This window comes from Callospermophilus lateralis, unplaced genomic scaffold (genome assembly GCF_048772815.1).
Source record: "Callospermophilus lateralis isolate mCalLat2 unplaced genomic scaffold, mCalLat2.hap1 Scaffold_123, whole genome shotgun sequence".
Lineage (NCBI taxonomy): Eukaryota > Metazoa > Chordata > Mammalia > Rodentia > Sciuridae > Callospermophilus > Callospermophilus lateralis.
The window spans coordinates 2,861,068-2,887,301 of NW_027512416.1; the positions used below are offsets into that span (position 1 = coordinate 2,861,068).

At 53.0% G+C, this 26,234-nt stretch overlaps 1 non-coding gene and 1 pseudogene across 1 annotated transcript; both read left to right on the forward strand.

The window, feature by feature from the left end:
• The window catches only part of LOC143640132 (ephexin-1-like), a 61,576-nt pseudogene extending 42,204 nt beyond the window's left edge, over positions 1 to 19,372 (forward strand).
• Positions 19,373 to 23,873: 4,501 nt separating this feature from the next.
• On the forward strand, positions 23,874 to 23,975 carry LOC143387406 (small nucleolar RNA U13). The gene has a single exon (XR_013089847.1). It is a non-coding gene; the product is annotated as a small nucleolar RNA U13 (small nucleolar RNA).
• The last annotated feature ends 2,259 nt before the right edge of the window (positions 23,976 to 26,234 follow it).

Consider the following 26,234-nt stretch of genomic DNA (forward strand, 5'->3'; position numbering starts at 1 on the left):
ACAGTAGAGGAATTATTTAGTAAGACAGTATATAGCTATCCTAAGACACAGCATTAAAAAACATGTTTTCAAAGAATAAAATAGCAAATATTCATGATATATAACAGTTTTAAAAAAGCAGAATAGAACATTCATCTATAGTAGAGTGTGCAAAGAAAATAAAAACTTTATACATTTTTGGCTGTTTCCTGTGGATCAGATGAAGAAATTTGAAGACACTGAGGCGGATGGAGAAGCACTGTAGTTGCGTTCAGTGGTGGGAACAGGGACACACAGGCTTCAATGTGACTTGCTCCGAGTTTCGGGGATTGGCTTTTCATATTTAAAGAGGTCAAAGTAAGCTTTCTGTCTTGTAATGAACACAAAGCTGAGCTGTCAGACTGTACGCTCCCAAACTTTGGGGTCCCATGCCAAAGCCCGGGGGCGACCCCTGCTGCCCCAGCTCCGTCTGCTGCCGGACCCCTCTCCACCTTCACAGATCTGGGTTCCCACCGGCCTCTGAGCGATGGTTTTTGAGTCACTGAGAACACGACACTTGGAGAAAGTAATTGGAATATATTCAGATTAAAAGAACAGGAAGGATGCAAGTTAAGAAGGGCAGGGCTTCCTGGTGGGCAGCAGGGGGCTCTTCCAGGACCTGCAGGAAGGGGTGGGACACAGAAATGTCCTGAAAGAATAAAGAGAAAGAAAGGGAATGTGACTGTGGAGGGGGAGGGCAGGGCCACGCAGATGGCACTTGATTCTCCCACCTGACACCTGGCACTGTGGGACTGACACAGCCTGCAGCTGCCATGCCTTCAGCCTGGTGGGCGGTGTCCCCAACATATGCAGTACCTGTCTGCCACTTGGTCTCCATGGCTGGATGTGCAGGGCTGGAGACGTGAGCAGGCAGTGATGTTCTGAGAATCTCCAGGGGACAGGGACACACACAGGTACACTCACGGGCGACGGCAAGTCCCCAGTATGCCCAGAGAGCGGAAGGGAGGGGCCCAGTGGTCTCCAACACAGTCTGAGTCCGCTCGTCCTCTCTTGGGTCTTGTTTGGCAACTGCTTTCACTGCTCAGGACTGATATGTATTGCCTTCTTTGCGCCTGCAAAAGGCAAAAGGAAATTGCTTGGGGTTTTGCTTTTTGTGTTTTCTTCTTCTGTAGTTATGTACGGACAGCGTGCCTTTATTTTATCTGTTTATTTTTATGTGGTGCTAAGGATCGAACCCAGTGCCTCATACAGGCTAGGCAAGCATTCTGCCACTAAGCCACAACCCCAGCCCAGGCTTAGGGTTTTTTATATGATGGGTCTATCAAAAACTTAAATTGTGATTGTTACTTTATTAACCAGCCTTCACCAAATCTCTATCTATAGGGTTAACCCTAACAATTCAGCAAGAGAGTCCTAAATTGGGAGGGGGCCAGCTCTTAAGGTGGCAGTAGCCATCACCCAAAACATCAGGTATTTCTTTGATCTGATGTTCTATTTGATGCAGAAAATAAACACCAATAACTGTTTTAACCAGATAGTGAAATTAGCACATATAATTTTTGAAATGAATCATTTGGATAAATAGTTTATGCATCTGATATAAAATTTAAAAAGAGCAGAAGTATTTGCAGAGGAAGAGTCTCCCCGACCCCATACCTATCCTGAGCTGCCCGGGTCCCTCCTCAGCCGCCTGTTTGCAGTAGAAGGTGTATGCTTGCGCTGTTGTATCAGTAACAAGCTGCTCTGGGCATCGCTGTGAGCCTGGCTTCCTTGACACTCAGCAAAATACTTATCATGTCTCTCTAAGCAAAATGTCTCTTTTTACCATGAATTGAACCCAGGGACACTTACCCTTGAGCCACATCTCTAGCCCTTTTAATGTTTTTCTTTTGACACAGGGTCTCACAAGTTGCCTATCTAAGTTGCAGGGGGGCCTCTGTGCGTGAGAGGGTGGCTTTGAATGTGGGAGCCTCCTGGGCTACTGGAATTACAGGCATGTGCCCCTGCACCTGGTAGCAATCCATTTTTTTTGCAGCTTTTTGGGGCTCTGTTTTTTATCCGGTCCATATTTAACCAGCCCCTGTTAATGCACATTTGCAGTTGAAAAGGTCGTGTCTCAGGGATGTTCCCTGCAGAATTATTTAAAATCATGCAAAGACAGAATGCCCTCAGTGGGTCCGGTGGGGACCGCTGAGTGGAACAGCTGGTATACAGGCCACATGTGTTTGAACTGGGAAGACACCGCCCAGTTGTCCCCATGCTCTGTCTGTGGGTGGGTGTGCTCTCTCCCCACCACGAATGTAGCACATTATTTAGTGATTTTACCTTGACTCTCATGCTGGATGAAAAATGGAGTCTGGTTCATTTGTATCCCTCTGTGAGGAAGCCTGAACATGGTGTACATTTATACCTGCTTTAATATATAAATTTTTTCAAATTGCTTTGTTACCGGGTTGTCTTCAGGAAATTTAATAATCAGCATTGTGATGGGGGCTTGCTGGGCTGGGCAGGGACTGCTGGTGTCAGGGGGTGCTGTTGGCCCTGGTACCTGCACCCCAGGGCTGCCTTTAGGATGGGGCTGTGCCTCGTCACACAGAGTGGCACTAGAAGTAGTTGTCACTTGAGCCCCCACACATGGGCTCCCACCTACGCTCCAGAGCCCTGTCCACTATGCTGTATTTGTCAGAGAAAAATCCAAATTTACTGAGAAGAACATGACCCCCTGCTTACTGAGTGGGGATGACTCTGCAGGTGGACAGATGTGGCTTCTCGGAGCTCAGGGCCACAGCCCTCCCTGTTCCTGACTCTGGCTCCTGGTGTCCATCCCCACATAATGGTCAAAAGGGATGGACCTGAAAATGTAAACCAGACCTGAGGGTCTCCCACTCATCCCTGTCGGTGATGGCCCACGACATGCACAGAGGGCCCCCCCCATGTCCTGCCCCCTCCCTCACCACCATCCTATCTCCTGCCCCCAAGAATCCATCTTTGGCACTCCTGGGAATGGGCTGTCTTGCCATCCTCTGGGGAACAATCCCAGTGTCCTCCTAGGACAGCCCTCTGCCCGTCTGGCCAGAGTACCTTCCCACCACTTGTGGAGGCAACGACAGTGGTTGGACGGGAAATACCCAAGTCAGGCTCTGCGACAGGCCAGGCTCTGTGGCAGGCCAGGCTCCAGGCCAAGCATTTCACTGTCACTTCCTAGTAGCCACACGATGAGTCAGGGGGCCATTTGTACATGAGGAAACTGAGGCTCAGTGGGAGGCCGAGCAACTGTCACTGTGGAAGAGGTTCTGGCCAAGTCCCCACTCCAGGGCCTCAGGCCAGTCTGCAGCTCAGCTGCCCACAGAGGGACATGCCCACCAGTTACATCACAGTCCTCGAAACCCTGGAGAAATGCCCCGCCTTGACGGGATCTTATGGGTCACAGGGAATCCAGGGCAGAGCTGGCAATCGCAGTGGCAGGTGGACAGGCCTTCGGAGTGGCTGTTGCAGATACCAAGTGCAATAGCCAGAGCTAAGAGCGCCATTCGGGGACCACGCTGTGATTTACAAATTTGGTCGGTCTAATGAGTATTCCCTGAGGATGGGAATCCTAGGCTGGCCAAGGGCTCAAAGCAGCTGCCCTGGTGGGGACGCAGCCAGCCAATGCCAGCCTGGCCAGAGCATGGGACATCAGGCTTCAGCAGAAGTTGGGACGCACACTCACACTCATTCACAGTCGCTCTCACACACACCTGGCCCTGCCTGCTCCTTGATGTGCCTCAGCTGGCTCCACTGCAGGCTTCTCTCACACCTGCTCTCTCTGCTCCCCTGGGCTCTGAGCCCATGGTGACAGCAGGGACTGTGCCCGGTCACCTGGGAGCTCAGGCCTAGACCTGGACACAGCAGATGTCCCGTGAGCTCTGTGGCACCAACAGATGCAGAAGTAAAGGAGTGAGCAGGCTGGCCAGGTCCCTCGTTAGCCCTGTTCCACCCACAAAGGCTTCAGCCTCTGATAGTAAAGTTACACGGATAAGGAAAAGGCGACCATATTGATGTCACTAATACCAGGACATATGCCACAAGACAGACACCCTGCCAGAGGAGAATTCGCAGATGACCAGTTGCCTGTAAATGGATAAAGTTGGGGTGAGTTCTGAGTGAATGGGCTCCGCCAGCCTCCATGAGCAGTGGTTCAGGCCAAAGTCAGCCTCTGAAAGGCCAGGCCTGGTTGTTCCCGACCACCTTGTCTTCCTGGTGTCAGGATGACAATGCCACCAGCCAGGGAACCAGGGTGGACCCGGGCTAGGGAGGACCTTGCATGCATAATCGTGGTGCTCTGGTAGGCATCCTTCCTGGTGATGTGGTCGACAGACCCCCTCTCCCTGTGCTGCTGTGATTTGGGCTCAGTGCCTGCTGCCCCATACCTGTGGCGCCCTGTACCTGTGACACCGGTCTGGATCACCTTTGTTAGTTATGTGTGCCTGGAGCTTGGGAGCCGTGAAGGCTTGACATTGTCTCAAGAAAATTAAATTTAGCAGCAGGAAAGTGAGTTCCTGACAGCATCTCTAGCCAAGAAAGCTTCCAGGAACCTTCTCATGAGGGGCCTCCCTTGTCCAGGCTGTGTGTAGGTAGATGGAGCAGCCAATGGCTAGCTGGGCATCGGTGCTGGGGCTGTAGGTTGACCACCAGGAGTCCAGGGCCGTGCGTTTTGTGTGGGTTCTTATTTTCAGGTGGACAAGGCAGTTGTGGTGCAAGGACGTTATGGAGAGGCCACTGCTTGTGTCAGCGTCTTGGTTCTCGCTGTCCTTATCTCAATCAGGGGCAACCTGGTGGCCCAGGGCCTGTGATTGGCGACTCAGCCCTGGAGGATGTCACTGTCAACCTGGTTGCTAGGCAGGTCTGCCCTGCAGGACATCCCCGACTTACAAATCTGTTCCTCATCTTAAAGTGCCTGGCTGGGTGGGCTGTCGGCAGGGTTGCTAGTGACTGCAGTCGCCCAGCCCACCCCCGCCTGCAGTAGTCCTCAAAACCCTGGAGAAATGCCCCGCCTTGATGGCATCTTACAGGTCACAGGGAATCCAGGGCAGAACTGGCTTCGCAGTGGCGGGTGGACAGGCCCTCGGAGTGGAACGTGGCTGTTGCAGATACCAAGTGCAATAGCCAGAGCTAAGAGTGCCATTCGGGGACCACGCTGTGATTTATAAATTTGGGGTCAGTCTAATGATTATTCCCCAAGGATGGGAATCATAGGCTGGCTGAGGGCTCAAAGCGGCCACCCTACTGGGACGCAGCTGGCCAATGCCAGCCTGGCCAGAGCATGGGACATCAGGCTTCATGGCAGGGGCTGTGCAGAGCCAGAATGGGGAAACCCACAGTCGTCTCAGCCCTCCCACCACAGAGGTGGGTGACTTCAGGCACGTGGCCTCAGCTCTGCTCCTGCTTCCTTCTGGTGACACAGGAGCTTCTATGCCTTCTTCCTGGGGGACCTTGGGGATTGAAGGGACAGCTGTACAAGACCCCTGTCCCCAGAGCCTGTGTGTTCTCCCTCCCTCCTTCCTGACCCCTGGAGCTGGAGCTTGCTGAACCTGGGGAGGCCAGAGCCCTGCCTTCACCATGGCTGTGTCTGTCCATCCTCCTCTGCCGGGCCATGTTGGTTCCCAGGACTGTCCACAGCCTGGGGGCACAGAAACCTGAGGTACTCACCCACAGGTGTGGACGCCAGAGGCCTGAAGTGGTCTCTGCAGGGCTGTACTCCCTCCTTCTGCGGGAGAGTCCTTGCCTCTTCCAGTTCTGGCAGCTCCAAGTGTCCCTTGCTTTGGCCACACCTCCCCAGCCTTTTCTCCACCCTGTGTGTATTCATCACGGCTCCCTGTCACTCCACTATGGGCATGCCCACCAGAAATCCAGGACGACCTCACCTTGACATCCTTAACTCACATCTGCAAAGACCCTTTCTCAAACAAGGTCACACTCACAGGCTCTGGGAATAGAATGTGGGTGTAGCCTCCTGTTGTGGGCACAATTCAACCCATTACATTGTCCCTCTGGGGACCTGAGCAACCCGAGGCCGATAAAAAGTGGAGGAAGATGGGGAGAGGAAGGTGGAAGGTGCCAGCTGACTTTACAGATTGAGATCATTGTAAGCACGGAAGGCAGGCAGGCCAGGCTGCTGCATGTGCTTCACGGAGCCACACTTGAGAGGGCAGAGCTTCGGTTAGTTTTGTGGTGTTCACAGCTTCAGTGAATAAAGAACAAAAAAGTGCATGCATGCACACACGCACACACGTGGACACGTGCACACAGACACACATGTGCACACTCACACATGAACACACATGTGCATGCACACATGCACACACACACACACACACACACATACACACACACACAGATGGAAAAGAGGTGCCTCAGAAGAGCTTATTAGATTAAGGATTTCTTTTTCAAAATGAAGATTGTTTATTACATTATAAAATCCAACCTTAGGAGCGATGATACAGGCTCATTTTCTAATTTTCAGACAATTCAAAAAGTAAAAAAGGAAACAGTCCCCACCAAATTCCTCCCTGCTGGTGCCGGAGGTGTCATGGTGACCCGTTTCCTTCGAAATGTTTTTCTGGGCATGTGGAGTCGGGGACCTCTGCTCGCCAACTTTCCCTCCTGACTCTGCCAGGAACCCGGGCAGGAACCCGTGGCCTGGAGGACCCTCACCCTGGGGCTGACCTCATGTGTTCCTCCTTCTCCATGTCCTGGACCTCAACTTGTCCCCGATGTCCATGGCAAAGGAAGAGTTGTTGAGAGCGTGCTCTAAAAGGGCAGGACACGGTGCCCTCTTTCACGGGGCTGCTTGTCCCCTTGGTAGGGGTGGCAGCATCAGGGAGCAGCCATCCACACACCTTTGTGTCTCCCTCCAGCCGGCTGGGCTTCCCGGTGCCTCTGAGCAGGAGGACGCAGTTGGGCTTCCCTGGAATCAAGGCAGTGACTACAGGGTCTCCTGTGTTGTGTCCCCGCCTCCCCTGACACAGGCCATGTTCGAGCTGGTCACCTCCGAGGCCTCCTACTACAAGAGCCTGAACCTGCTGGTGTCCCACTTCATGGAGAATGAGCGGATGAAAAAGATCCTGCACCCGTCAGAGGCACACATCCTCTTCTCCAACGTCCAGGACATCCTGGCTGTGAGCAAGCGGTGAGAGCCGCCTCCCGTCCAGGCGGCCGAAGCTGGCCATGGTGCTTGTCTCAGGGCTGCTCTGCTCTTGATTGTTGGGAATTTTCCATAATTAATATGACCAATCATGACATAAATCCAAGAGCCACCTCCCCACACAGCGCGGTAGCCAGCGGCAAGTCCCAGATCCGTCCCCATCAACCATACCCTGTGGGTCTCCATGGAGCCATGGCCGGGAGGACCCCCACCCTGAACTGGAGCCATGTTGAGTGGTCTCTCTTATGCACGGAACCCGCAGTTGTCCACTGCAGTCCATCTCTCAGGCGGGTGCTCGGCCAGTCCATGACTTGTGGGTGTGTCCCCCTGAGCAGTTCACCCTCCTGCAGTTACAGAGCCCTGGCTCGGGCCCCTGGGCTAAGACCTCTGAGCGTAGCCTGCCTCAGGCTCCCGATCCTCTTGGATGGTGTGAGCCGTAGTTGGGGGAAGTGGTTTTGAGCTTATGGCTGGGCCTGGTTGAAGTCAAGGGTGAGTCAATGGAGGAAGAAGAGACATCCATTGATTCTCTCAAAGAAGGAATGAACTCGGGCATATTATTGGGGTCAGAGGCCCACTCACCACCTCACTGTGGCCTGGGCATCTTGGCTGCTAAAGGTCACATGGGGAGGAGCTGACCAGTGTCTGCACTCAGCTGTGAGCCCCGGGCATGCCATGTCACATGTGGCCTTCTGCACTGACACCCATCTGTGTGTTAGTCCCTCCACCTCCCTGTGGCAGGCCCATCTGGATGGCTCTGGACACAATGGTCACCGAGGCCTGAGCAGCTGGAGAGACCCTCGGCCTTGGCTTCTGCACCTCTTATCTATGTGCTGATTCCTGTTTCACTGTGGGAAATCCTGAGGTGCAGAAGTAAAGACACCCACACAGTGAGCCCTGGGCCGAGGCCCCTGCTTCAGCAGTGACGGGCAGCACAGGGGCAGTCCAGGTTCCTCCACCCTGCCCACCCCCATGGGACTATCCTGATGCAAGTCCTCATGGTCATTTTACTCCCTCTGTAAACACAGCAGTCTGTCCTGAGACAGAGATGAGGCGTCTGTCTACCGCGATGCTGTCATCCATCCAAACCAGATGTGCCCACGTGTCCCGCCAGCGTGCAGGTTTCTGGCCAGTCTCCTGGACCTGCGTGCTGCTTTGTCCCAGCCAGGGTGTGTCCTGAGCCTGCCTGCCCTGCATCCTCAGCCCAGCCGCTGCCCCTTGCAGGTTTCTCCTGGAGCTGGAGCACAGGATGGAGGAGAACATCGTCATCTCTGATGTGTGTGACATCGTGTACCACTACGCCGCCAGCCACTTCTCCATCTACATCACCTATGTGAGCAACCAGACCTACCAGGAGAGGACCTACAAGCAGCTGCTGTGAGTGTCCCTCCCCATCCCTGCCCTCCCTGGTCCCAGGGGCCCTGAGGTTCGCCAGACTGGTGACCGCATCCAGGCCTGCCACCTTCCAGGCCAGTGACAGTGCCCAGACCTGGCATGTTCCCAGAGCCTTACCCCACTGGACCCAAAGTGAGTGAGTTGTCGTCCCCCAGACCCGTCCCAGACCGCTGAGCAGGCCCTGTGCACTCAGGGAAGAAGAGGAGGCCGAGAGAGCCGAGAGATTGAAACGGGGATGAACTAGCAGAAGGGAGGGGCAGGGCAGGAGCTGACTTTGTGGCTACCCAGCCATGCCCTTGGCTCGATTACCAATCCACCATGTCAGCAACTCCCTCTGAGGTTTCAGTTGACAAGATAATTTTTCAGTCACCTTGCCTCTGTTGAGTTTTTGCACTGGTCAGTCTTAAGGTACTGGGGCCATCCAGGAGGGCACTCAGTTCCACTCAGAAACTTCGAAGGCCTTTACGAAGGTGACCTTCCACATCAGAGAAGAGCATAACTTCTGAGCAATCTTCATTTGGGAAGGAGGAACAGGATCGCAGGCCAGGATACACAGCAGGCTGAGGTGGCCTCTTGTTTGTCCTGGGAACGAAGGCAAGGTCAGGGGTTTTATGAGGACAGAGAGGTCCTCGCATGTTGGGGGAGCTAGCAAGCTTGATTGGAAGCAGCTGCCATGCCACCCTGGTCTTGTGGTCATAGTTCCGAGGACACTTGCTGAGAACACTTGAGATAGAGTGGCTGTACTGGCCTTTCTGGGCATCTCCCGAGACAAGAGCTGGTGACCGGTCCGTATGCCTGCTATTCCTGTGGGTCTGAAGCCTGCCCTTGGCTGGCCTTTCTGTGGGACCCCAGGGTTACTCGTGGATGAATTTGCACATCCAGGTGCTCCAGGGATAGGTGCCCACGCACCACCGTGCCCAGGAGCCCTGAGGCCCCTCCCTGTGCCACATGAGCAGCATCAGGCAGAGCACCACCACTCAGCACGTGCAGCCAGGGCTGACACTCATCTCCCACAGCCTCCCAGGTCCTGTCAGCGCTGTGCCCAGCCCACCTGTCAGAAATAGCTCAGGCCCTTCTGGCAGGTGATTGGCACCTGCTGCCTGTTCCCGTCACTACGTGGGTTACCTCACCATGGTGTCCTCCTGAGTGAAATCATCTAATTGTGTGTCTGATTCACAGACTTGGCCACACAAAGAATCCTCGCCCTCCCACACGCCACCTATTTTGCAGACCTCACAGGCTGGGCCTGCGAAATCACTATTGTTATTTGACTTGTGCATGAACAGTTGATTTCCCATTAGAAAAGAGACAGAGAGAGAGAGAAAGAAAGAACTCGACACATTTTCCCTGACCGTGGGTCTCTGGGTCCCTAGGAGCTGTCAGTGGGGAGGAAGCGCCTCCATGTGCACCTCCAGGAGAGACCCACTGCTGTGTTTGTGTTCCCAGCCAGGAGAAGGCAGCGTTCCAGGAGCTGATTGCACAGCTGGAGCTCGACCCCAAGTGCAGAGGCCTGCCCTTCTCCTCCTTCCTCATCCTGCCCTTCCAGAGGATCATGCGCCTCAAGCTGCTGGTGCAGGTGCTGCCGCCGGCCCATGCCCCCTGGGCTCCACAGGGTCCCCGGCACCACACAGTTCCCTTCTGTCTCCCCAGAGCTCTGTTGGCTTTCTAGGGAGACCATTTTTTCCACAAGAACTAATTAAGCTCCTACTATGTGCCAAGCATCTCCCTAAGCTGTGACGGCCCAGTCAGAGAAAACAACCAGGAAATGGTTTTGACCAGGAGGACAATTAATGAGGTCACGTGACTCCCTCGCCACTGCCAGTGGGGCAGGGGGCAAAGAAAGATAAGTGACATTCAAACAGAGTCTTGGCTTGGGAAGAGCCAGCCAGGTGGCCATCCGGAGGAAGGGGCATTCTATGTAGAAGGGACTGGATGCACAAAGGCCCTGGGGCATCAGGGTTCACAGGAACAAGGTGGGAGTGACTTTGTCAGAGGCAGACTCAGGGCCTGGGGCTCCATTCTGTGTGGTCTTCACCTGACCTGAGGGTGCTTTTCCGGGCTCACTGTGGCAGCTGCAGAGGAAGGACCGGAGGGACAGTGACTCAGTGAGCTGAAATCAGTGTCAAAGGAAGGAGGACAGACCAGGAGAGACTCCCAGGCTTTTAGCATGAGCAGCCTGGTGCCCTCAGGGAAGTCAGGAGTGGAGGAGTTAGGGCTGGGCTGGAGCCAGTGGGGTTGGCCGTGACCTTGAACAGCTGAGGAGCCACTTCCAGTTAGAGGGAGAGGTCAGTATTTAGTAGAAGAGGCCACCCAGGATGGAGAGAAGGGGCAGACAGGCCCTGGGACAGAGCCCCACCTGCCTGAGAGGGAGCAACCAGGAGAGAGGGAGGAACCAAGAGAGGCGTAGCCACAGACCCTGCAGGGGACAGGCCAGAGGGGTGGGGGCATCCCAGCTGCCCCACCAGGACAGCAGCTGGCTGGTGTGTCCAGTCAGGTCCTGAGCCTCAGGAAGCCACTGGCCACGGGCAGTGAAGGGCCGTGTGAGTCTCACTGGGGCCCCAAATGATGTCCTGGAGCCACAGCTGTGGAAGTCAGGGTCAGGCGGTGGGGGGGGACACCAAGGGGCAGCTGACTCAGAAGCAGAGGGGAGGAGGCTGGGAGGAGGTCTCAGAAGCACAGGAAGTAGCATCAAAGAGGTAGCGGCTGAGGGAACCCACGAGGCTATGGAATAAAGGAGGAACGAATGGAATGTTTTTAACTGAGAAAAACTGAAACAGTTTCTAGGGATGCAGAATAAACAGCTTTGACATGTTGTAGAGATGAACATACATGGATATATAAAGACCTTGATTTATGTGGGATGAAAACCAGTGTCAGATTGAAACCCACCTGCGTGGTGGTGTAGGAGAGCAGGGGTAACTGGGGGGCCCTAGGGAAGGACTCGGAGGAAGTGTGTTTGGGGATGAGGTCCACCTGGAATTGCAGGTCACAGTACTAGGGTACCCAGGGACATGCTGAGATAAGCACACAGCAGGCCATGGGGCTGACACTGTCCTCCATTTGAGGCCACCAATGTGACCTGGTTGAAAGGAACTTTTGCTCTAATGAGACAGCTGAGCAGCACTGGCCAGTAGGGACAGTTAATGACAGGGTTTGTGACTGGCCTCACATGGTGAGGAAGGAGTGGAAGGAACCTGGGGAACCTCGCAGGTCTCTGGCTTGGCTGCTGGGAGAGGAGGGCAGGCAGGGGTGGAGGAGAGAGCTGGGACCAACGCCGGGGAAGCTGGAGACACTGGGTACAGCCATGGTCCATGACAGCCAGGAGAACTGGGAGATGGAGCCCAGACACCCAGACCTCACGGGACAAAAGCAGACCTCACCAGGCACCCACACCATGGGTACCTGAGCACAAAGTTTTGTTAATTGAAGAAAATGGAACAATTGGAGAAAAGACAATTGTTTATTGATGGGGCCAAAGTTCAGGAAGCCTCAGGACCAGGCTCCCAGCAGTAGCTGAGGGAGGGAGGGGAACCGCAGGCCCCCCCAAGGCCCTTGGCCCCTGTCCAGGACAGGGGATGGACTGGGCTGTGCTCATCCTACTCTGGCAAGCCTTAGGATGGGGTGCCTCAACCCTTGGTGTGTCAGATCGAGGGCTGTGTGTGTGTCACGGTCACAGCTCCTGGGCTGGCTTGGCAGGAAGGGTAACGCAGCCTGTCCCCACTGGCAGAACATTCTGAAGAGGGTGGAAGAGAGCTCAGAGTGTGAAGGGACTGCCCTGGAGGTCCACAGGGAGCTGGAAATGGTGAGTCCCTCCTGCATGCACGTGGGCCAGCCGGCCACTTGCCCCACATGGGCCACCCTCCCGCCAGCCCCCTCATCTCTTTAGACCAGGCCTTCGTTTAATTTTTACTTTTACCATCAAGAAAAGTCACCAGAGCTAAAAATGTGCCCAATGGTGCTTGAGAAGACCTTCCTGCCCTTGAGACCCCCTCAGCACCCTCCTCTACTAATTCATGGTGGATGTTGGGGCAGCCACAGGGCACTCGGGGACACTCTTCCCCATCATGGAACTCTGCCACCATCACAGGCCCAGGCCTCCATCAGCTGTCTGGTGTTGCTCATGGCAAGTGTCTGGGGCCCATACAGACCCTAAGCTTGTCTTTGCCTCTCTCCTCAAGTCACAAATGATCTCCCTCCCTCCTATGGCTGTGTGGAGGCTGTTCCTGTTCTTCCTGTCCACTGGCAATCTCTTTGTCCCAGCCCTGTCCCTCCACTCCCCTTCCCCATCCCTCAAGACTCACCCCCGCACGTGTCTCCTGGGAGGATTCACTGGCCCTGCCCAAGAGCGCTGGGCTTTCCCTGTGGCTGAGTGGAGGGCCCTCTCCTGATCCTGAGAGAGGCAGAGGACTCCTAGAAGTGTCCGGCATGCAGGACTCAGGAGGGGTGAGCAGCTCTGTCTGCATCCTCGAATGCTCCCGGGCTCTGCCCTATGTGCCAAGCGGCTGCATCACTGCAGCTGAGAGCCAGTTGGGGCTGCTGTGTGGGATGTCTCCGCTGGGCTCTTGACTGCCATGATGGTGAACAGTGGGGTGCAGGAAGTCCTTTCCACTCTGTTACCGAGGGGCAGAACTTCGTGAAAGGAGTCCACCTTCCATGGACGAGTGGCATGGTTCTGTGCGAGTCGGGAGGCCAGCGTTTCTTAGCTCAAGGCAGTCGTTTCCCTGTTTGGGCTGCTGCCATGTCCTTCACCCAGGCAGGGGTCACAGAAATTCGCTGGCAGTTGTCCCCTTTATCATTGGCAAGGACAGTTCTCCTCCTGATCCTCACAGGGCAAAGCTGTAGCCACCACGGGGCCGGCCAGGGGGTTCAGCAACCTGCCAGCTGGGCAGCACCTGTCAGAGCACCTGCCCGCCCAAGGCAGAGCCTCCTGTGCCCCCGTGCCAGCCCCACTGGAGCAGCCACGCTGGGCTGCAGGAGGCAAGTCCTGTCAAAGGCCACATGCCCCAGAGGGTCTCACTTTGGTCATCGGGGGGCCAGGGGATGCTTCCAAATAGATTTGTTTCTACTTTCATTTCCCTTTTGCTTTTAATGAAGGGTATACTCTGTTTCTTACCGCTCATTTTTTTAAAATAAAGGTTTGTTTTTTCTAATTTATAAAAGTAATTGATGCTCAACACAAGAAAATTCAGAAGATTCTCATAAGCAAAAAGAAGAGAGCGAAGGTGCTGGCCATCTTGTACCCAACTTCCAGCAGGCTGCCAGGGCTCCATACAGACCCTGTGCATGCAGGTGCACACAAACTTTCTTTGCCAAAGGGGGTTAGTTCCTACACTCCCATCCAATTTGGTACATGCAGAGTTCACGGCCTTGGTTGTGGTTCCATGGGACTGTCACATGGGTGTTCTGTCATCATCCCAGTCAGTCCCACGTGATGGACGGGTCTCATGCTCAGGGACCCCCCACAGGCACAGACATCACCTGCCGCTGCCCTGGCCTGTGAGCCAGCACTGAGCTTAGTTCCATCAGAACGAGGCCCTGAGGTCCTGGTGGTGTCACAGCCCCAGCCTCTTACTGGGGAGCCAAGGAGTCACATGTGCACCCTCCATGGGCAAGAGGCCAACCCGGTGCCTCGCAGTACATCTTCCAGCCCGGCTGACACTGTGCCTCGTTGGGAAGTATCCTCTGGGAACAAGGCACTGAAGGCCACCAGACTCTCAGGTTTTCACCTAGAGAAAGGAGTGTGGCTGGGACGTTGGGTGGGCTGGCCTGAGACAGCGTCTCCTGTCCCAGGTGGTGAAGGCGTGCAACGAGGGCGTCAGGAAAATGAGCCGCACAGAGCAGATGATCAGCATCCAGAAGAAGATGGAGTTCAAGATCAAGGTGAGCCTGGGGTGGGAGTCAGCCTGCACCGCACCTGTGCATCCCACCTGTGTGCCCAGACTTGCCCCCACCTGGGCCACCTCCCCGGTCCTGCTGAATCCAGTGCTCATGCCCAAGCCCGTCCTCCAAACTTGCCTTCTGAGAGTGAGTGCCTGGCCCCAGCGCTGCCTGCTGGCCCGAGGCCCACTCTTAACTACTCACCGTGAGACCTTGAGCTGGTCAGTTTATGGTGACAGGGACTACTCTAGGATTCTCATGTCTGAGAATTTTCAGGTTATCAACCTTCTCCCCAAACTTTACATAAAACATTGGCTGTTACTAAAGCCCTGAGGGCTCCTGGGGCCTGCGTTTCTGGTGACAGGCCACAGCACACAGCGCCCACCAAGGGCCCCAGAGATGGACCTGCTGTTTTCTGGGCTGATGGCCGGTGCCCCACTCCCACCTGTTCTGCACAGCCAGGGCCAGCACCAGCCCCTGCAGGCCAGGCTTCTGCTCTTTGGTAACTCTCTTTGCTCTTCCTGTGAACATGGCCATCCCGACTCTGCACCAAACAGGCTGAGCCTAGTGAGATGCTGATCACACACATGGCACACACACTTGTTCACACACAGTATACACATGGCAGCACACACATGCTCACACACAGTATACACATGGCAGCACACACATGCTCACACATGCAGTATACAGATGGCAGTGCACATGCATGTGCGATACACACACAGTAGTACACACACATTTAAGAAACACACAGCACACACATCAACACAGGCACAAACACATGCCCTAAAGCCTACGTGTGGGTACGTACACGGCACAGAACACATGTGCACACACAGAGCCACACACGGGTTGAAGCACACACACACACAGGTGAAGCACACTTGCACAAGGGGCGCGCATTCACATACACTCACACCGCTGCTGTTTCCCTGTGCCTGGCCAAGCCCAGCCACCCTCCACCGTCACACCAGTGTCACTCGGTCAGTTTGCTGGGGGCTGGGGTGGGAAAGAGGGTCCAGGCCCTGACCCTGCCACCCCTCCTAGTCAGTGCCCATCATCTCACACTCCCGATGGCTGCTGAAGCAGGGCCAGCTGCAGCAGATGTCAGGCCCCAAGACCTCCCGCACCCTGTGGACCAAGAAGCTCTTCCGAGAGATTTACGTCTTCCTCTTCAATGACCTGCTGGTGATCTGCCGCCAGATCCCCGGGTGAGCCGATGGGATGGCATGAGCCCAGGTCTGACCATGGCCCCAGGAGCTGGGCAGGTGGAGGACAGAGCTTGGGCTTGGGATCAGGTTTGGAGGTCCCCTGCTGTTGTCCAGAAGCCTCGGTTTCCCCTGCCGTGAGGTGGGTTCTGCTCCCGTTAGTGTCTGGCACCCTGAAGCGCTCAGCCACTGCCCGCCCCACACCCTGGCCAGAAGGCTCCTGGGGGACAGGCGTGCAAGGGCTGGCAGGGGGCTGAGGAGGCTGGGCTGGGCTGGGCTGTGCTGCCTGTTCTGCCGGACTGACACGCCCACCTGCTCCCTTGGTCTCCAGAGATAAGTACCAGGTATTCGACTCGGCCTCCCGCGGCCTGCTGCGAGTGGAGGAGCTGGAGGACCAGGGCTAGACGCTGGCCAATGTGTTCATCCTGCGACTGCTGGAGAACGAGGAAGACCACGAGGCCACCTACATGCTGAAGGCATCTTCTCAGTGAGTGCCCTGTGCAGGCCCCACCCTGTGACACCCTTGCGGCCCCTCCCAGCCACCCTGCTAGGAGGCCTGGCCTCCTCTGCCACAGGCCTGCTCCCAGGTGGAATGAGACTCCAAACCTGTGGGAGGCCAGCCCTCGGGAAGGGTCTGCCCCAGGGCCACAGCTTCGGGTGTGGGCCAATGCGGGGCAGCTCAGTGTGCAGGTGCGCTCCCTCGGAGCTTCACACTCAGGCCAGCCTGAGAACTGGGTGGATGACCAGGGGACCGCCCTCCTCCTCCCTCCGCCCCTCACCCGCGTGTCTTCCTGTTCACCTCTTTCCTCTGAGCTACATGGACAGCTGCCTCAAAGCCCAGAGCTCTCACAGAACCCACGAGACCAATGTGGGAGGGACGCTCCATGAGCCGTGGGCCCAGGGCTTCTTCCTGACCACCCGGCCAGCCTGCTCCCTCTGCAGCTGCCTCACCACTCCCACCAGGGTCCCCAGGGCTGGGGGTCACATTAACCCTCCCCACCCTGCTGCCGCTAACAAACCACGGCTTCCCTGAGACGCCTCAGTGCACTCTAGGGAGTGACTACTCCTTTCTGCCTGGCTTTTTAAATGCACCCCGCGAGGAGGGCCTCCTGGGAGCTCCTCCTGACGCAGGGCATTGGCCTGCTGGGAAGGCTGGGACCACACGCTGGGTGGGTCTGCTCTGCTCTGCTCTGCGGTTGGGGCACCATCCTCTTCCCTGTACCAGGAGTGAGATGAAGCGGTGGATGACCTCGCTGGCCCCCAACAGGAGGACCAAGTTTGTTTCCTTCACATCCCGGCTTCTGGGTGAGTGCCGGCCTGGCAAGTGGCCACTGCGGGGGCTTTGTACTCGCTCCCTGGGCCGCAGCTTCAGGCCTCGCACGGGGCAGGGGCTTAGCACCACCAAGGATGCCGACCCCAGCTTCGCCAGTGCTGGACGGTCAACATAAAGATAGCAATCACTGGGTCATAGGTGACAGGAACCATGGGGACACCAGGAGGAACCTGGGCCCAAACTCCAAGGCTCTTTGGGGGTTGCCGGTTATTTGGAAAGCATCTAAGACCCAAAGGTGCACGAGCCCAGCGCCTCACAGACTAGCCATGGCTCCTGGCTGTGACCTCTTGTCCTGAGCCCCCAAATCACCTTCAGGGCCACACCCTGGGGTGCCTTCTGAAGCTTCAGCTGAGCACCGCCTCACATTCGGAGGGTCCCTTCCTCCAGTGTTCTCTCCCAGAACTCCTGGCTAGTCGGGGGGTGTTGCCTTTGGAAGCAAGCACCCCTCCCCCTCAGGTGAGCCCTGTCCATGGCTGGGGAGTTCACAGTCCTGTATCAATTGGGGCTCAGCCACCCACCGGCTGCAGGGCTGTCCCTGTCAGCCACTGCTTGCCGGGGTACAGGTGTGGGGCCACAATGGGGACATGCCATACCCCCTCTCCTCCCATCAGACTGCCCGCAGGTCCAGTGCATGCACCCGTATGTGGCCCAGCAGCCTGATGACTGACATCCTGAACATCCTGGAGAAGACGGAAGATGGTGAGGCCCCGGGGACCCCAGCCCTGCTCCTCTCCCAGCCCAAGGGGTTGTTTTCGGTGTCTACTTTCCTCCCCAAAGTGAGGTCCCACTTCACCCCTCCCAGCAAGCCCAGCCGGAGCAGGCATTCTGCGGCCCCCTGCCCTCGAACATCTGGCTTCAATCCTCCCATCACAGTGGAAGGGAGGTGAGCAGAACGCCAAGCCCCAAGTCAGGCCTCCAGGGAAGCCTGTGACCACTAGCCTCAGGGCTCCCTGGGTGCCAGGACCCCCCCACACACACACACACAGATGACATCAGCACCAAAAGAAGTTCCTTCCCAGGCCCTGCAGAATTTAATTTTATTAAATTAATTTAATTATTTACAGTACTGAGCGTTGAACCCAGAGGCTGTCCAACACTGAGCCACATCGCCAGCCCTTTTAAACCTTTTGAGACAGGGTCTCTCTAAGCTGAGAATCTCCCTAAGTTGCAGAGGCTGGCTTTGAAATTGCATTCCTCCTGGCTTAGGCTCTCAGTTGCTGGGATCACAGGCGTGGCCACTGTGCCTGGCTCCCCTTTCCCTGTTTCTCTGCCCAGGCCAGGCAACCAGCCCATCCCAGGAGGCCTCCTCCACTCAGGCCCCCTCTGGGCCCCATTCCAGATTCCTTCTTCAACTGAATACACACCTGCCCAAAGGTGACGTGCAGAGAGCATGCCCCAGGCCCCCCAGAGCTGGTGGGAATATGCCCCCAGGCCCAGGTTGGGGGTGGGAGAAGGGGGCCGAGCAAGCAGTGGGGGAGAGGGCCAGAGCACTGTGACTTAAGTGTTACCAGCTCAGAGGCCACTCTCAGCTGGCTATAGTGGCCTTTGGGAGGCTGAGGCTCTGAGAGGAACTGACCAATAAGAAGGTGACCTCCGGGTCCAGTCTTGGGGCATGGACTCCAGGGGGCCCCTTGGATGCCTCTCACTTTGGGGGCTCCTGGCCTCCTATGGGAGTGCTGAGGGGTCCAGAATGGGCTCCCACGTCAGTGTGGAGCTTGTGTCAGAGCCTGCAGCCTGGTCCTCTGCATTCGCCACCTGCCTTCCCAGCTCACCGGGATGAACCTGGCCTGAGCACTCGAGCTGGGTGTGCCAAGCTGCTGCCCTCTGGGAAAGGCCAGCTGGACTCAGTCCCTCAGCTTTGCTCCCCACACAGACAGGAGCCTTAGCTGGGGAAGCTCCACCCAGGCCCCAGCTCCTGCCCGTGCCCCTGTGGAGTGCCTGACCCTGCTGCCCCTCCTCCTCAGGGTGGATCTTTGGGGAGCGCCTGCATGACCAGGAGAGAGGATGGTTCCCCAGCTCCATGACTGAGGAGATTCTGAACCCCAAGATCCGCTCTCAGAACCTCAAGGAATGTATCCGTGTCCACAAGATGGATGACCCCCAGTGCAGCCAGAACAAGGACCGCAGGAAGCTGGGCAGCCGGAATCGGCAATGACCCCTGTCCCAGCACTAACCTGCACAAGGAGGGGTGGGGGAGCAGGCCTGGCTGGGACTCTGGCAGACAAGGAGGCCCTGGGAAAGGACAGACTGGCACCTCCCCAGGGGTGCAACAGGAGGTGCACATGCTGGTCCCTGCCCATGCGGTGAGTGTGCCAGTGTCCCCGCCCTCGTTCACTCAAAGACTAGCAGCAGCTTCCTCCCCTGGGTCTTCGTGAAGGAGTCACATTGTGAGCAGTACATACACCACCTCCCTCTCTTACCTCTTAGTGGGGTTGGGGGACAGGCATGCCCAGGGATCACTAGAGTCCCTGAGCCCGGCGTCCCTGGCAGGCCAGGTGGAGGGTAACAACTGTCAGGGTCCCCTGCACTGCACATGCCCTTCCCTACCTTGAAAGCCATTAGAATCTACCAGGCACACCCAGGGGCTACCTTTGCCTGATGGAGCTTGATGAGCGGCCCTTGGTCTCTGACTCACGGGACTGAGACCAGCGGCCTCTGTCCTCCTTCCCCTGCCTCTGCCGCCTCCAGCTGCACGGCCAGGCCCTGCTCCGTGGCAGGCCTGCCCAAGCTTGGCTGGGGGCCCATGTCGCCTCTGGCTCCTTGATGGGCTGGATGTAACTTGTGTCTTCTGGCCTCTTAAGGAGCCTAGGTGTTTTATGGAATGAATTGGTCACTGCATCGTGTATGGTTATGGTTCTGAGAAAAGCAAATATCATTTTTTTGGCTGCATTAAAAGAAGCATCATGTATAAAATATAAGAGGCGAAGGTCTATCCTTTATTATCCGGGTGCACACAGGAAGGAGGCATTTGGTTCTGGCCCGGGAGATGGGAGCACCTTTCAAGGCCAGCAGGGGGAGGCATCTTCCAAAGGATCAAGTCTTCAAGTCCCTGAAGAGGCTTCCGGGGCAGGGGAGAGCAGCCAGGGTCAGGTCTCCAAATGGATGGGGATTTGAGCCTCCACTTGTGGAAGGAGGGAAGCACCTGTCAGAGGGAGTGGGGGACATCTTTACTGCATGGAATTGAGAAGAGCTTTGCAAGATCACAAGGGCAGTGAGGTGGTCCCCAGTTGGGGGGAACTCCCCACCTGACCCAAACACTAGTTTTAGACACTTCTTCAAGCCTTCAGTAGCAGCCAGTTACCAGGGGCTGCAACCTTGTCCCTGGCCTGGCTGGCCAGCAGAGCTACCTCATCCCCACCCCTGATTCTGTCCCCTGAGTGTCCATGGTGTATGCTGGGACCAGGTACACTCTGCCAGGATGAAGAACACTAGAACAGGCCTTGGAGTTAGAGCTAGTGGGACTTCCTAGCATCTTCCCACAGGCCACAGTGGGGGTCTTTGGCCTTTCTGAGACCTCAGACCCTTTGAGCATCCCTGGGAGCATGTGTCACCTGCAGCAATGTGGGCCAGCTGTGGGGCAGAGGGCCCTGGGTGCAGTAAAGAGATCTAGCTTTTGGGGCCTCTTGATGCACCCCCACTGGGAGCACCTGCACCAGGGTCCCCCAGGAGTGGGCGAGGGAGGGGGCCTCTTTCTGAGCCCTGGGGAAACAAACTCTTGTTCCTCCAGATGTATTATTCTAACATTTGACTTTTTACAAATTTATTTAATTTAACAGAATCCAGACATGGAGAAAGTCATCACTGCCCTGATGTTTGGGGGCAGGGTAGAGAGTTATTTTGCCAAATCATTTTGGGTCTTGGTCCATGAAACACATCAATAAAGAGATTGTTTTATAATTACAGACAGGTTATAATGGGAAGACTGGAGTCCCTCTTACTAAAGCTCCCCAGCCTGGGTGTGGCAGAGCACTTACCTAGGTTATGCCAGACCCTGGGTTCAATTGGTGGCTTTGCAATTATGCAGAAACAAGAGGTTAAAAAACTTCCTGAGGCAAATCTAAGGTGGCTGCCCCTGTCTACTGTGTGTTCTGGTAGAACTAGGTGTGCACACATGCACTCCGGCTTAGGTGGGGGAAGAACGTGGCTAGCATATGCATCCTTACCTGCCATGTGACAAAATCCTTCACATTCCAAATGGGATGGAATGGGACAGTGTGAGAGTTCATCAGAACATCTATTCAGAATGGTACATCATTTTAAGACTGGTGAATTGCTATTTCTGAAATTTCCCATTTAATATTTTTGGGCTATAATTGATCACTTGTAACTAAAACCATGGAAACTGAAACAGATGGAGGACACATGCATTACTAACCAAACACAGAGCCTTCTTCTGGAACCCTGGCTGGGCTTGGAAGTTGACATTGTTTCCCCAAGATGTACTAAAGGTGGACTGTTCAGGGGCTTCTCCTCAGGTAATGGAGGAGGGAGAAAAGTCTGCCCCAATGGGTTTAAAAGACATAGTGAGGATTAAAAATGTATTCAAATAGTTTTTAGTATGAATTTTCTTCCAACCTCCAAATGGATATTTAATAGATATTGAACTGATTAATGACAATTCATTCAAGATGGATTAACTACACACAGAGTGAGATGCCTCCCTGCTACATGGAACTCTCTGGAGTTCCTGTACTCAGGCCTCATAGTACCTTTGCTTCATTTTCCTCATGACTCCCATGACTCACGATTTTCCATGACTCCCATCATTTCCAGGAAAACATTCCACTTTAACCTTATTTGTTCAAAACTTCAATCTGAAAATGATTCTTTTTATGTAAATTCATAAAGAAAACTTTAGGTCACCACTGATGTAATAGGTTGGATATACTAATTTTATTTTTTTTATAAACTCTAAAATAAATACATAGTTCTTAGGATGTAAATTTGTTTATGTAACATCTGGGATCACTTTGCGAAATTTACTTAATATGAAAAATCAATCTATTCCACTGAATTTCACCAGAAAATTTGTGTGCATGCACACATGCATGCACACACACACACACACACACACACACACACACACACAATTTTATTTCTTTTGTGGTATTTATTTTTCAAATAGGCGATTTGTTTTGCAAGTTTCTGCGAAACTCTGTTTCATGGGAGTACAACGTTGTAATGACTTTGGGGTCTTTTCCAGACACATTTTGCCCATTTTCTCCAACAGAGCTGGATCTGTAGCTTGTTTCAAGAGACCACAGTGTACAATCAATGAAGGAAGCTTGCATTGCAATTCCTTAGTGCTCCCAGTGCAAGGGTGATCTATCTGATGAAGGAGAATTGCACACCCCCAGCAGTCCTGCAGGGGAAGTGTGAGTTGTGTTGTTCACCTGTTGGCACATCTGAATGGCATTTTGTGCTAGTTAACAGTTTCACATGCCTTGCTCACTCACAAGCCTCACTTTTTTGCAGGCAAGTGTGGTCACTGTGTCTTCCCCTATTCATCAAGCTGCCTGCATGGCCTCCCTGATGCTGCTCACAGGCACTGGACAAGACACAATCCCTGCCAGGTGGAGTGCCCTGGGATTCTGTGAGGATGTGGAGAACTGGGCCCAAAAGCATTAACTGAGTGCCAGTTAGGAGGAGAGGAGACGTCTGGGTTTGTGTGCTCACTCAGTTCAATGATCTGGCACATCATTCAGTACATCACTGTGACCTAGGTGTGCCCCATGTCACCTCCCAAATATGTGTCAAAGTCTGAATTTGTTATTTATATTCTCCAAATTGTTTGTGGGTTAATTGGAATGACTTTTGATATTGCCTTATGATTTTGATACAGATTTTTCAGTGTTTTAGTGTGGAAGAAGCAGGCTACGTCACCCACCCTGAGTCTGAAGGCTGTTTCACAAGGTACAGATGACATCCTGGATAAGAGATAATCCAGTGCTTCAGCTCTCCTAGTCAGCTAGTACAGTAACAAGCATAGAGAGATTCTCCAAAAATTAAGTTTATTCTGGAAAAACATTGCAATGAGAACATGCATGTGATAATAAACCATGTGTATAATAGAAGCATGGTGATGCATGCCTGTATTCCCAGGGCCAGGAGGATTGCAAGTTCAAGGCCAACCTCAGCCACTTAGTGAGACCCTAGTAACTAAGACTCAGTTTCCTAATTAAAATTAAAAAGGAATGGGGATGTGACTCAGTGGTAAAAGCCCTCTGGGTTCCATCTCCAGGAAGATTGCATGAAGAATATCAATATTGCATGAATAAACCAATATTCATCAAGAATCCTAAAAGTGTCATTACCTGAGGTTAGGTGGGCAGTTGTTGAACAGTTCTTACAGAAGTGTTTTGTGAGCAAGGTTGTGATGGCTTTGTGCAAGGGGATGGTTCTGGCAGTCTCTTGTAACAGTTCTTGTTAACAGGCAAATGCAGGTGACATTGCCTCCATTACCACCTCCCTGATTAATTTACATTTTGTTCAAACTTAACCCAAGAGGCTCCATTTTAATTCTGACAACTTTAACATAAAGTAAATGAGGAGAGTTAGGGAACCTCTCCCTGTGACTCCATTTTATCACCTGCAAAATGTGGAGGAGAGAAGCTACTTTATTTCAAGGTAATTTTCCCATATTAAGTAAGGTAACATGCAAAGTGTAGAACAGCATTTCTCAGCAGTGGCCCATAAAATGCCAGTCAAAAGCCTACTGAGCTATGATTTTTACACAATATTCAATTTTTAGCCTAAAGTTTTTGGGGTCTCAGGATGTTGTACTTTATCTTGCAAAACAACTTGGATTTCCCTTTTGGAGTTCCAAATTATACAATATTGTAATTTGCCATTCTCATATCACAGTCTTATTTGACATAAATTAACTAACAAAAGCATGATCCCTTGGCTGTTCTTATGTACAATGCATGTTTTAATGCCATTGTGTGAGATTTGCCTCCCTCAAACTTTGTTGCAGTGTGAGCACATTATCAGTCTGATGTGAAAAATGGAGAAGAACTCTCACCTTTACCTTGGCCAACCCTTGTAGGAAGAACACAAATTTTAATAAATGCTATTTGTGGGGAAGCTGTCTTGGTGTATCTTTAATAAGGGTCTGCGTCCTACTGGGATGGACCATCAGGTAAGAGGCCCTGGCTCTGGGCAAGTGGTCCTCTTGTGACAAAGGGTAGGGTCAGGCCACTTCATTGCCCTCTTTTGGGGCTCATTAGTATGACACTGAAATGCCCCATTCCGTTTTCCCACTAATGTTCCCTATGAGGACATATTCTTAGGCATGCTCTTCTCTCTGGACCAGAGGACTCCAAATGTATGCTTCAAATGACCACTTTCCACCCAGCCCACAACTCTGCATGTCGACCAAAGAATCTCTAAAAGGTATAGTCAACAAACCAGACTCACTGTTCACTGTTGCCATGGTTTGAACCCTCAGCATCCCCCAAAGAACCAGGTGTTAAAATCTTAATCTGCAGGGTGTCACTGTTGGGAATTGGTGTAAACTAAGGAGTGAGACCTCATGGGAAATTTTGGCTCAGAGGGTGTGCCTTCAAAGGGGATTATAAGATGTCAGTTTCTTTCTTTTTTTCTTTTGACTCAGCATTCAGATGAATAATCTGCTCTGCTATGCACTCCCCACCATGATGTGCCACTTTGCCACAGGCCCTAAGTAGCCAGGCCAACTGACCATGAACTCAAATCCCCAAAACTGTGAGACAAAATAAACCTTTCTTATTTTTCATAGGTTGATTAACTCAGGTATTTGTTATAGTGGCAGAACAACTATCCCTTGCCTGTCAATCTATGCACAGTATCCCTTTTCTGGGTTGCTTCCTCTCCAAATAGGAGTCACCCTTGACACTTCTTTATTTTGCAAACAATTCCAGAATCCAACCACCATGAATAGTGGAAACCACATTCAAATCTCAGCCATCAAATCTGTCCTGTCTCCTGTTTTCTCTCGTGATCCCCTTTTGCTATGTCTATATGCAGCAGCAGAGTATGTTTTGATCATAGATTCTATACTACAATCATACCAATGGTTACTCATCTTGAGAATTAAAATCCACAGTCCTTACAGTGACATAGACTGCTCTGGTCTGGATAAGGTTTGTGTGTTGGAAGCTTGACACCTAGTGTTATGATGTTGGGAGTTGGTGAAACCTTTAAGAAGTGGGGCCTAATGCAAGGTAATTAGCTCATGGGGTTTCATCCTTGGTCTTCCAGAGTGAGTTAGTGCCTGTGAGAGCAAGCTGTAATGAGGAGCAAGCCAGGCTGCTGAATACTTCTGGCTTCCTATCTCACCATATGATCTTTCCCTCTCCATGTGCTCCCATCATTGGTGTGGTGGAACCAGAAAGCCTTTACCAGAGCTGAGCAGAAGCAATACCACACCCTTCAATCTCTAGAACTAAAAACTAATAAACCTTTTTTTTAAATAAAGTGTTCAACCTCCAGTATTTTGTTAAAATAACCAAAAAAAAAATGGACTAACAGAATTCCTGAACCTCACGTAGAGAATTAGTTACTCTGCTGGACAATTACCCTATGGAAAGAGAGTTCCTGATAGGCCAAGCCATATTGGATGTTCCAGCTGCAGATTCTATTACCCAGTCCAGATGAGAGCAGCCCAGATTTCTGAGTCATGGCAAATACTCCGTTGTTCTTACTCATGAATTTAGAGCTTTTGGTTGCACAGGAATGGAAGATTGAGACAATACTACTTATAAGAACTGAGGATACTATAAAATGCATAAAAGGAAAAAAATACAATTACTAATCAAAATGCATGTACTAAGACAGGATCAGATGAATTGTTGAGGAAGTTACGTAGGGAAATTGAGAAGAGAAAAACTAATAAATCCAAAAGGAAATTCAACTCATAGAAAGGCTTGTGGTTGCATCCCAAATGTCTGCATGTGGTGCTCAGCTTCGTGCACTAAAATCGAATGAGATGTGATCAACTATGAGAGCCAGGGTCCAGAAGGTAAACAATGACTGTAATTGGACTACTACAGTATTTCTACACTGAGTATGTGTGCTGATGTGGACTGTTGGAAGCCAGGTGAGACTGTTTCTGGAAGATTTCATCTTGTGGTGATTTGGTGAAAAATGTCCTTTTATCTTTTTTCTTTTTTTTTGTGAAATATAAGACACAATCAGAAAAAATATTTATCACAAAGTAAATACCTGTGTAATCAGGACCTAATTTGAGAGGATAATATTACTACTTCCAGGACCTGTC